Genomic DNA, 10,265 nt, shown 5'->3' with positions numbered 1-10,265 from the left:
ATGGAAGTTCCTCAAAAAAACTAAGAATCGATCTACCATATGATCCAGCAATCCCTCTCCTGGGTATTTACCCCAAAGACTTGAAAACCCATATCCGAAAAGATATTTGCACACTAATGTTCGTAGCAGCATTATTGACAGTGGCCAGGACATGGATGCAACCAAAGTGCCCTATGATAGATGATTGGCTAAAGAATCTGTGGTACGTATATACAATGGACTATTATTACTCAGTCATAAGAAGAGATGAAATACTGCCATTTGTGACAACACAGATGGACCTCGAGATAATCATGCTAAGTGAAATAAGCCAGACAGAAAACGTTGAAAATCACATGATATCGTTTACACATGGGATATAAACCTAAAAGCAACAAATGAACAGGACAAACAGAGACTCATGGACATGGACAATGGACTAGTGGTTACCATAGAGTAGGGGCTGGGGGAGGAGGAAAGAGGTAGACAGGGTAAAGAGAGTCAAATATAGGGAACAGGGGGAGGGTGAAGTGGATAAAGGGGATCAAATATGTAGCAGTTGAAAGAAACTGGACTTTGGGTGGTAAACACACAACAATAGAATATACAGATGTCAAATTATAATGTACATCTGAAAATTATATAATTGTATTAACAAATGTTGCCCCAATAAACTTAATTTAAAAAAAAATTAAGTTAGCTTTTCCAAGGCCATAACACAGGTAAGTGCCATAGACCAGCCCTCAGTTCTTGCCCCTCTGATTCCAAAGCCCCCACTACAGTCTGCTGCCTCCTGCCAGGGGAAATGGAAAAATGATCTGAGAGGGAACGAGGAGTCATGCGGCTAAGGAATTGGAACTTCATGTGGAATGCAATGTAAAGTCACCATAGATTTAGTAAGAAACTAAGGACATAATCAGATCAATGCTCTAAGAACAATATACTTCAAACTATAGGTCACTCCTTCACCCACTCCTCTTGGAATCTATTGAAGTGGGTTTGACCAGAACTTTTTTCAAATAAAAGGATAGAATAGAGTAAAATAGAAAATATCAGAATGCATCTCACATAGATTAAATTCAATTTATAAAACTTTTGTCTCACTTTAGATAACATACAGGTAAGTAAATAGATGATAGATAGAGATAGATAGATAGATAGATAGATAGATAGATAGATAGATAGATAGATAGATAGATAGACAGACAGACTAAACAGACATGTGTATACTGTCCTGTCTTCTAAAATGTATTTCTCACTGTGAGCCATGGTTGAAAAGCATGAAAGTTCGAGCTCTAAGAAGATTTCCAGGAGTGTATGTATACAAGTATCTAGGGGCAGGGAAACCAGTTAGAAGATATTTGCAGATTTCCATAATAGACAAGAGTGTGAACTGAGGCGGTGACAAGATTCAGCAGAAATGTCTGTGTGCAACAGATATGTTACCTCTGACTCAATCTACACTGGAACATCATTCACCTGTTCTCTCTCCCTCAACAGGGATCCCTTAAAGGCCCCTTCTAACTTGCTTACCTACTTTCTCTTCCATCTTGCACCCATCCACAGGGCTCAAGCAAAGTAGTCTTTGATGTGTAGGTTTGTTTTAAAGTAAAAAAACAAAATGCTCTCTGCTTGGGCCACTAATCTCTTCCATCTTGCACCCATCCACAGGGCTCAAGCAAAGTAGTCTTTGATGTGTAGGTTTGTTTTAAAGTAAAAAAACAAAATGCTCTCTGCTTGGGCCACTAATCTGTCTGTTACGGAGCAGTGTCTTGTCTTTGGAGAGAAACCATTAGGCAAGCCCAAAGAGAAGCGAGGCAGCAAGGATGGCCTTTTTCCTCTTAGGGTCATTGATAGAGGCCAGCCTGGCTCTCTCAGTAGCTCCACACTTCTACTGCCTCCAGCTTGGGCTCCCATTCAGCCCTCACAACATTCCTATGAGGTAAGTACCGCATTACTCACCCCAGTTTTTAACAGATAAAGAGACTGGCAGTTAGAAAAGACAATGCCTTCAAGTACCCCCACTCCCTCAACTAGTAAATGGGGGACATGAGACTGAAACTAGGCTCATGTGATTCTAAAGCCACATGTTCACCACCATTAGCACACTGCCTTTTATTAAATTGTTTCCTTTAGATTAAGAAAACTTTATAAAAATTTTAGTTTTTTAAACCATAGAAAGTATAGAATGCGTAAGTATTTACTACCCACGATTACACATAAGGAGACTGAAGAATGAGAAGGGTCAATGTCTCATCCAAGATCATAATATACTAACAGAGCTAGAACTAAAACCAAAACTAGCAAGGCCAAGAGACAGATAGCTGTTGGTTCTAAGAATTTTAGTCTAACTATACTTAGAAACATGGATATTGGTCTGTTTCAGTCAGAGGCCAATGTGTAAATTCATTGCAGAACTTCTTCCTTGGAATATGGACTTTTAAACTTTTCCTGGCTGATTGAATTTGGCATTTTCCTTCACATGCGCATCTCATCTTTGTGAATGCAGGTGGTTGCTAGAGAATGTTAAGAGAATACAGACAGATTCTACACACAGTGGAGAACTGCAATAACTGTAGAATATTATAAACTGGCAAGAGTAGTATAAATATATGTGCAATCAAAGACCCTAAGCTAGAAAGATCCCTCACAGACAAGAATTTAAGTTGTCTGGTTGAGTACATTCATCTACCAAGTCCTAATAAATAATTAGAAAGTCGAATTAAAGGAAATTCTAACCCTCACCTCAGTTTTTTGTTTTTGTTTTTATTTTTTCTTTTTTTTTTAATAAGGAGGAGGAAAAGAGAAGATAACCTTAAGATAAATAATGAAGCCATGCAAAATATAGTATGGCACGGTAAAATGAACCCACATTATAAGTCCTAACACAAGTAGCTTTACCTCTTTGCCCCTATTTTTTCAGCTGTGACATTAAATAAAATAAGTTATATAAAGAGCTCAGAATATAGTAGATATCTAATAAATTATATTATAGACATGAGAACACTATACTTATCAACACAATCATTGCCATGAGGCTCACCGAGACCTCAATGCCAGGCTGACAAGAGGATGAAAACCATTCCAGTATGGCTCAGGTTAAGAGAACTGATCTGACCTAGGGCTTATTTGTGGGAAAGGAGTCCATTAAGAAAAATCACAGTATTTAAAGGCAAGTTTGGATCTGATCCAGCCTGACACCTATACCCAAGGGCTGGAACTGGAGGCCTAGAATGGCAGTAAGAATGTGTGAGCTATGAAGATACTCAGAGTCAAGTGGGTGACAGAATTTGATTACAGACAGACTCATCATGTTGAGACATATCCTTAGCTAGAACCAAGTGAGACAAGGGGCTGATCTCCCAGGAAGAGGGACCAGCACAGGCCAGAAGTATGTCAAGGTCTTTGTGATAAGCTAAGAAATCACCGCCAAGAAAAGATATCCATGTCAAATCTCTGGACTATTACATCATTTGGGAAAAGGGCTTTTGCAGATGTGATTAAGTTAAGGATCTTGAAAGAAGAAGCTTACCCTGGATAACTAGGTGGGCTCTAAAAGCAATTATATGTATCCTTACAAAATAAACACACAGAGGAGAAGATATACAAAGGAAAAGGCAACATGAAGATGGAGGCAGAGATTGGAGTAATGAGGCTACAAGCCAAGGAATGCTAACAGTCATCATAAACTGAAAGCAACAAGGTTCCTTGGAACCTTCAGAAGGAATGTGGTCTGCCTACATCTTCATTTTATACTTCAGAAGAGAGCAGTGTGGCACTTTGCTCACTGGATACCAGGCTTAGGCCATCTAGACCAATCCAGATCTAACCATGATGGAGAAGAATAAGGAAATTTTAGGTTGGCTCAGGATCTAGAGGGGTTCATACCCACAGTCAAGAAGGGCAAACAGGAACTGATACAGCAATCCATGATGTTTTGCAATTAAATGATAATGTCTTATAGAATTTGGCCACATACAGTCTGAAATAATGTTGATTTCAGAAGAAAAAAAATAAAATGCTAGAAATATGCTGCTTCTGCTGTGGAAAGAATCTGTCCCTTCATTCATGGGCCAGGCACATGCCAGTACTGAGGGTACAGAGGTGAGCTCAGGCCTTCCCCACCCAGAGCTCACGATCAGCTCTAACCCTCCTCTATAGTCCCCAATCTCTCCTAGGACTTAGACCTCCTTGCATGCTCAAGGAGACTCATTCTCCTTCAGCCAAGAACTTTGTTGGATTGAACAGCCCATTCTGCACCCACATTTGTTAGAACTTACCATTTCTACAGGCTTCCAACTCATAGGTCATAGAATCAGCCTCCCTATTAAAACACGATGGGGGTTCCCTGGCCCCTAAAAGTAGTTTCCTAATAGAATTTCAATGTAGATGTTCCCTACCTTCCTAGGCACTGTAGAAGAAACAAAGATGCATCAAGTTATAGTTCCTGTCCTCATATGTAATATGAGCTTGTGTTCTCCTGTGTAGGTCTAGACATAATCACTAAACTATAAGAGCAATGGATATTAGAGTACAATCAGAGATTTTACAAAACTTGAGGGGATAAGCTATCTTTTTATTGATATGTCAATCCAGGCATGAAAGGATTCCAAAATCTGATATTAAATTTATATCATCAATTTATGGCCACTAGAAATAGTCTTATCCAGAATAACCAGCATGATAACGAAATAAGACAATTTCTAAGTTGTTTCACTTCTCTGGCCATTATTGCTTCACCTGTAAAATGAAAGAGATTTATATGTAATCACTAAAGTCCTTTCCAGCCTCCGGATATTCTCGGGAAGTTCATTGTAAAGGAGATAGCTCTTTTGGCTTTACCCTTTGGAACTTCCATGAGCTTTTTGTGTAGGTAGAGAACTTTTAGATTTCAAAAACCTACAGGTATCTTTTGTAAGGGCATAAAGATTGGCTGACATGTAGAAACGTGATTGAAGCAATACAGCGAACTTGTCTGTTTAAAACCCTGGATTCTTCCCTAAGCCCAAGCCCAGAGCTGTGAGACGTTTCTAATTGACTCCATCAATTGGGCCTCACTTTGCTTTCATTATAACACCTAGCTGAAATTCTTACAATCCCCTCTGTTCGTCATCCAGCTGATTCCTTATTTTTCACTGAATCAGGTTTAACTTTCTGAAGGTTGAAAATCATAAAGCAAATTAATATGAGACAAGGAGAAAGGAAGAGGGAATTGTACTCGTAGAACTGTAGAATTGAAAAGGACTTTTTAATGTTAAAGCCTCAAAAAAGGGCTATATTTCTGACTACTCAGAGAGTTGACTAGTTTGAGTGACATTAGCACTTGCCTCCTCAAGCTGATCTGTTTGTTGGTTGCTATGTGGATGGCGACAAAATATCCATTTGGGTGGGATCAAAAATTGTATTACACTCTTAAAGCACATCTGTAAATACTATCCTTTTGAACAAATGACTGTAGTTCACTAGGCCTCTGTGCTGTCAGAGGCTGCTTCCCAAATACCAGCTTAGAACCTAGCCCTAACATATGGACACATGGGGTCAATGAAAAATCATGTCCCAAAAGCACAAGAAGTTCTGACAAAAGTGACAAGTTTTATCCAGGCTGCTGAAGAGAAATATACTGAGGCTAGAAAGACTAAGGAGGTGCACGCCTTTGGAACGTGTTTGTGGATCAAAATACACCCTAACGGATTTTTGAGAGAGCCCCTGGTGGCCATGTTAACCTTGGCATTGCTATCATTAAAAGGCAATGCTCACTTTTGGCACCTAACGTTGGACACATTGACAGCAACGGGGTTGATAAAAGAAGAAAGAATATATTTTGCAGTTAAAAAAAAAAAAAAAACAGTTCTCAGATTTCTCAGGCCACTTGAAACCACACCAGAGAAATACTAGATTTCAGCATTCTTAAGCTCTCTGAGATGATGCCGCAAGAGGTGTCCCCCACGTGCGATGATGTATTTCAGGGCCAGAGTTTTCTCAAGATGTTCCAAGCCTGCAGGCTCCTGATCCTTTTTCAAATTATGAAGATGATAGTATCCCTGTGAGAGTTGTGATTAGTCTAAACTTTCCCAGCTGTGAGAGATGGATGTACAAATTCCAATAAAGATTCTGCGAGTTCTGGACTGAATTTACCTACATGACATCGGGGCCTAACTCAGGGACCACTTAAAAGAACTGGAGCTGCCTCAATGCTATTCCTTTTCTTCCATAGCATCAGCTGCTGGGAGGTTGGCAACTGTTCCGGGAGGATACCTCCCCTCACACCAATGTCACTGCTCAGGTGTGGGTGTTTATTTAGAAGGTCTGCAATGCGTGAGGAGAAAAGCAGGGCTGGGGAAATTTAACCCAAGTACATGAGGATTCAAAGAGGCCTTGCAGTTCATTATATGAAGAGCCAGGAGGATTATAAAACACCTTCTAACTGAAGGAGTTGGCCTGGAGCTGTGTAAGACAACAAAACCAGCTGTATCGCCACCTCTAACTCATTTGGAATGGTGCTAGCACGGCAGGCTCAGAGCATTCTCCAGTTACTTGGAAGAGCCAAAAGGACTTTGTTTTCTTATTTTGAACAACTTTACCCCAAAACACTTTCTTGGAATACTAAGTAAATGTAATAATACATGACATGCCCCTTTTCCCATGTTTAATAATTGTATCATCTGAAGATACCTGGCTAAAACTCATTTATGAAACATCTGACTGACACTCAGCGTGCTTTCCAAGATGGGTAAAGATTGAGGACAAAGATTCACATCATGGTTTACACATATTAACGATTATAGAGGTAATAAATAAGATTCCTCATTTCGGAAAACAAAAAGAAAATATCAAAGAATATATACAATAGTTTCCCTTTATCTGAGGTTTCACTTTCCATAGTTTCAATTACCTATGGTTAACTGTGGTCCAAAAAATGTTAAATGGAAAATTCCAGAAATAAGCAATTCATAAGGTTTAAATTGCATACCTTTCTGAGTAGTGTGATGAAATCTGCTCCATCCCATCCAGGCTGTGAATCATATCTTTGTCCAGCATCTCCATGCTATGTACACTACCTACCTGTCAGTCATTTAGCAGCCATCTCAGTTATCAGATAGATGACTGTTGTGGTATTGCAGTCCTTCTGTTCAGGCAACCCTATTTTGAGTAGTGGTGCTGGCAACTCTGATACAGCAAATAGGTAAAGTGCTTCTTTTAAGTGAAAATGTGAAAGTTCTCAACTTAAGGCATCTTATCATCTCACATCATCACAAGAAGGTTGAGTATACAATACAATATTTTGAGAGAGATCACATTCGCATAACTTTTATTACAGTATATTGTTATAATTATTAGTATAACTAATTTATTATTAGTTGCTGTTGTTAATCTCTTGCTGTGCCTAATTTATCATAGGTATGTATACATAGGGAAAAACACAGTATAAAGAGGGTTCGGTACTATCTGCGGTTTTAGGCATCCAATGGGGGTCTTGGAATGTATCCCCACAGATAAGAGGGGACTACTGTAATACGGTTTTTTAAGAATTATCTTCTAATATGATTTTCATGAATGCAGAATCTTCTAAAGTCATGTATATACATCACGTACATACACATCCACTGTTTAGGAGTCCACCGAAGCACGCCCAGTATCACTCCTAACAACTGGAGATTTTTAATAGTTCACTATCTATCATTTTACAGTTTATTACACAGCCATGCACCTATGTGATATGTGGCATCTCTCCTTGTAGACACAGATTTTTCTTTTTCTAAGGCACAGCAGAAAGACAACACCGCTAAAGACAGGAGGCCCAAGGCGAGCTGAATGAGCTATAAATGAAATTCTGAAAACACCGACCTCTGGATGGTCTATATAAGCTTTTTATTAAAATGGGGGTGAGAGTGGAAGAAGGAAACAAGCTCTAATTTTTTCTAATATTCATACAAACAAAACGCACAACTAGAAACTTTTCCTCTTTCATCATTTCACAGTCCTTTATGCAAATCTACATGCTAATAGATTCTTTCAACTACCGTTGACCCTTGAACAACATGGGTTTGAACTCAACAGGCCCACTTAAGCAGGGATGCAGAGGGCCAACTGTATGCATTAACCTACCTACACCATTTTATATTGGGAGACTTGAGTATGTGTTGATTTGGGTATCTGTGGGTGGTCCTGGAACCAATCCCCTGCAGCTACCAAAGGACAACTAAGTTTTGGGAGAGTCAAAGTTACAGAGAATTTTCAACTGCACAGAGGTCTATACCCTTAAGCCCCCATGTTGTTCAACAGTCAACTATACTGGTACATACCGCTGTATCTTTTCTGGAGAAAAATCAAATCATTTAAATCAAATTAATTTAAGCCTGTTAAACTGCATGGCAACTATGCAGTTGCAAAGTCAACTTCAGTATCAAGTGGCTTATTCCTGTCTTTCTGCTGGAGGATAATTCCAAATACAATTACCCTACAAGGCAAGTTGACACAAACCCCTCTCTCACCATCCTCCCCCCCCCCCCAAAAAAAACCTTCAAAAAATTGAGTGGCAAATTATACAATATGCCAGGATTATAATCACTAAAACAAAGCAGCAGGAAAAAAAAAACCAAAGCAGCCCTACAGGTAAGGAGAGTGTTGCCTTGCTGGGAATATTCAAGGTTGATCTGATGGTAGGTAACATTAAGTGGTGTGCTGGTAAATGTTTCATAAGCAGCTCTTTCAGAGAAAAAGCCCTTAATTTGCAGCATTTGCAAATTCCCTGGTGAAGCTTTCCCCCACAAAGGCTGATTTTAAGCTACCCAAGTGACATCACTAAATGAGAAGAAGAGATTCACAATAGCAACCCATTGTATAGTATTTCAGATACAACAGATGTAAATAATCTCGGCAGCATAAATTATAGTAAAATGTTGTGAAATAACTAGACCATGGTGGTTTTTGAGTATTAGTTTGTTTTAGATAGTGAATTTTTAATAATCGTTGAATTTACAACTGGCTCCCAAAATTCATGAAAATTTAAAGGTAGGCACTAATGAGCGAGTACCATTCGCTCCAGCACACCACAGCAGTTTGCTCTTCAAGGACATTAAAGATATTTTGAACAAAATCAAACCAAATAAATGAATTTATTAAATCATCTGGATTGAACTATCTCGTTTCCTATGGTGCCTACATCTTTGCTACCCCACTTTTAAAACACTCAAAGTTCAGGTTACATAGTGCATAGTATTTATAGGACTACCATTAAATGACAATACCTTACATTTGTATCATGCATTACACATTTCAAAGTAGCGCTTTTATGGAACATTGGGACAGTCTGACTTTGCAGAATGATTTTAAATCCGTGGGTAATAGCATTTTAGTGCTTAGCGGGTAAAAGAGCCCTGTGAGCTGTTCTTTTCAGAGCTAAACCAAGGAATGGAGCTGGGAGAAACAGGACTCCCAAAGCCTGCTCAGCCACCCCAAGGTTCCAGATTCCCTCCTGAAAATAGCCAAAATAGCCCCATCACTGCACAAGTAGATGTATAGTAGTTGTGGGTTTTCCTCCCTCTCTCCTGTTTCTGACTCTAACTTTAGAGATTTGATTAGAACTCAGTTTTTTCTAATGGAAAAAGAAAAATAGGTTGGACACTGTATGCTCTAAAATTATTTTTCATAATAATTTATGCAAAGAGCTAAAAATATTAGCGCCATAATATTCAAAAATTCTCTTATCTGACAAAATAGATTTACAATGTTTTTCTCCCCATCTAAACGTTACTGTAGACACTTTTGCACAGACTCTATAGAGATTTCACTGCCAAAATTTACATCAGCAGTAGTCGTGGCCGAGTGGTTAAGGCGATGGACTAGAAATCCATTGGGGTCTCCCCGCGCAGGTTCGAATCCTGCCGACTACGGAGAGGTGAGATTTTGCTAATATCCTCTCCAAGAGTTTTTTATTTTATTGCACACCATTCAAGGAATTTATAAACAGCTGAACTACAAAAGGGACCCTCAATGAAGCCAGAAAAGGAGTGGCTGAGGGAAGTAGGAAGTCGTGTGATTGTAATTACAACCTGGCCCCAGGAGGGGCAGATGGGACTGAAACGTGCCAAACCTGGAAGGAAAAGAGAGCGTCGCGACCTGGTGCAAGAAGGGACATCTCTGATCTTCGGCCCCCCGAGAAGTCCTGCGCCTCCAGCGCTCGCGGACTCGCAGCGTCCTTTTGCGCGAACGCATAAGAACCGAACCCTCGTGGACGCCACGGGAGAGCGCGCGCCTGCGCAGGAGTAGGAGTGGCTCAGGGCGCG

At 39.6% G+C, this 10,265-nt stretch overlaps 1 non-coding gene across 1 annotated transcript; it reads left to right on the top strand.

The window, feature by feature from the left end:
• The first annotated feature begins 9,790 nt into the window (after nucleotides 1–9,790).
• TRNAS-AGA lies at nucleotides 9,791–9,872 on the top strand. Its single transcript has one exon. It is a non-coding gene; the product is annotated as a tRNA-Ser (tRNA).
• Nucleotides 9,873–10,265: the final 393 nt, after the last annotated feature.

This window comes from Rousettus aegyptiacus, unplaced genomic scaffold (assembly GCF_014176215.1).
Source record: "Rousettus aegyptiacus isolate mRouAeg1 unplaced genomic scaffold, mRouAeg1.p scaffold_m13_p_15, whole genome shotgun sequence".
Taxonomy (NCBI): domain Eukaryota; kingdom Metazoa; phylum Chordata; class Mammalia; order Chiroptera; family Pteropodidae; genus Rousettus; species Rousettus aegyptiacus.
This window is presented reverse-complemented; position numbering and strand designations above follow the sequence as displayed.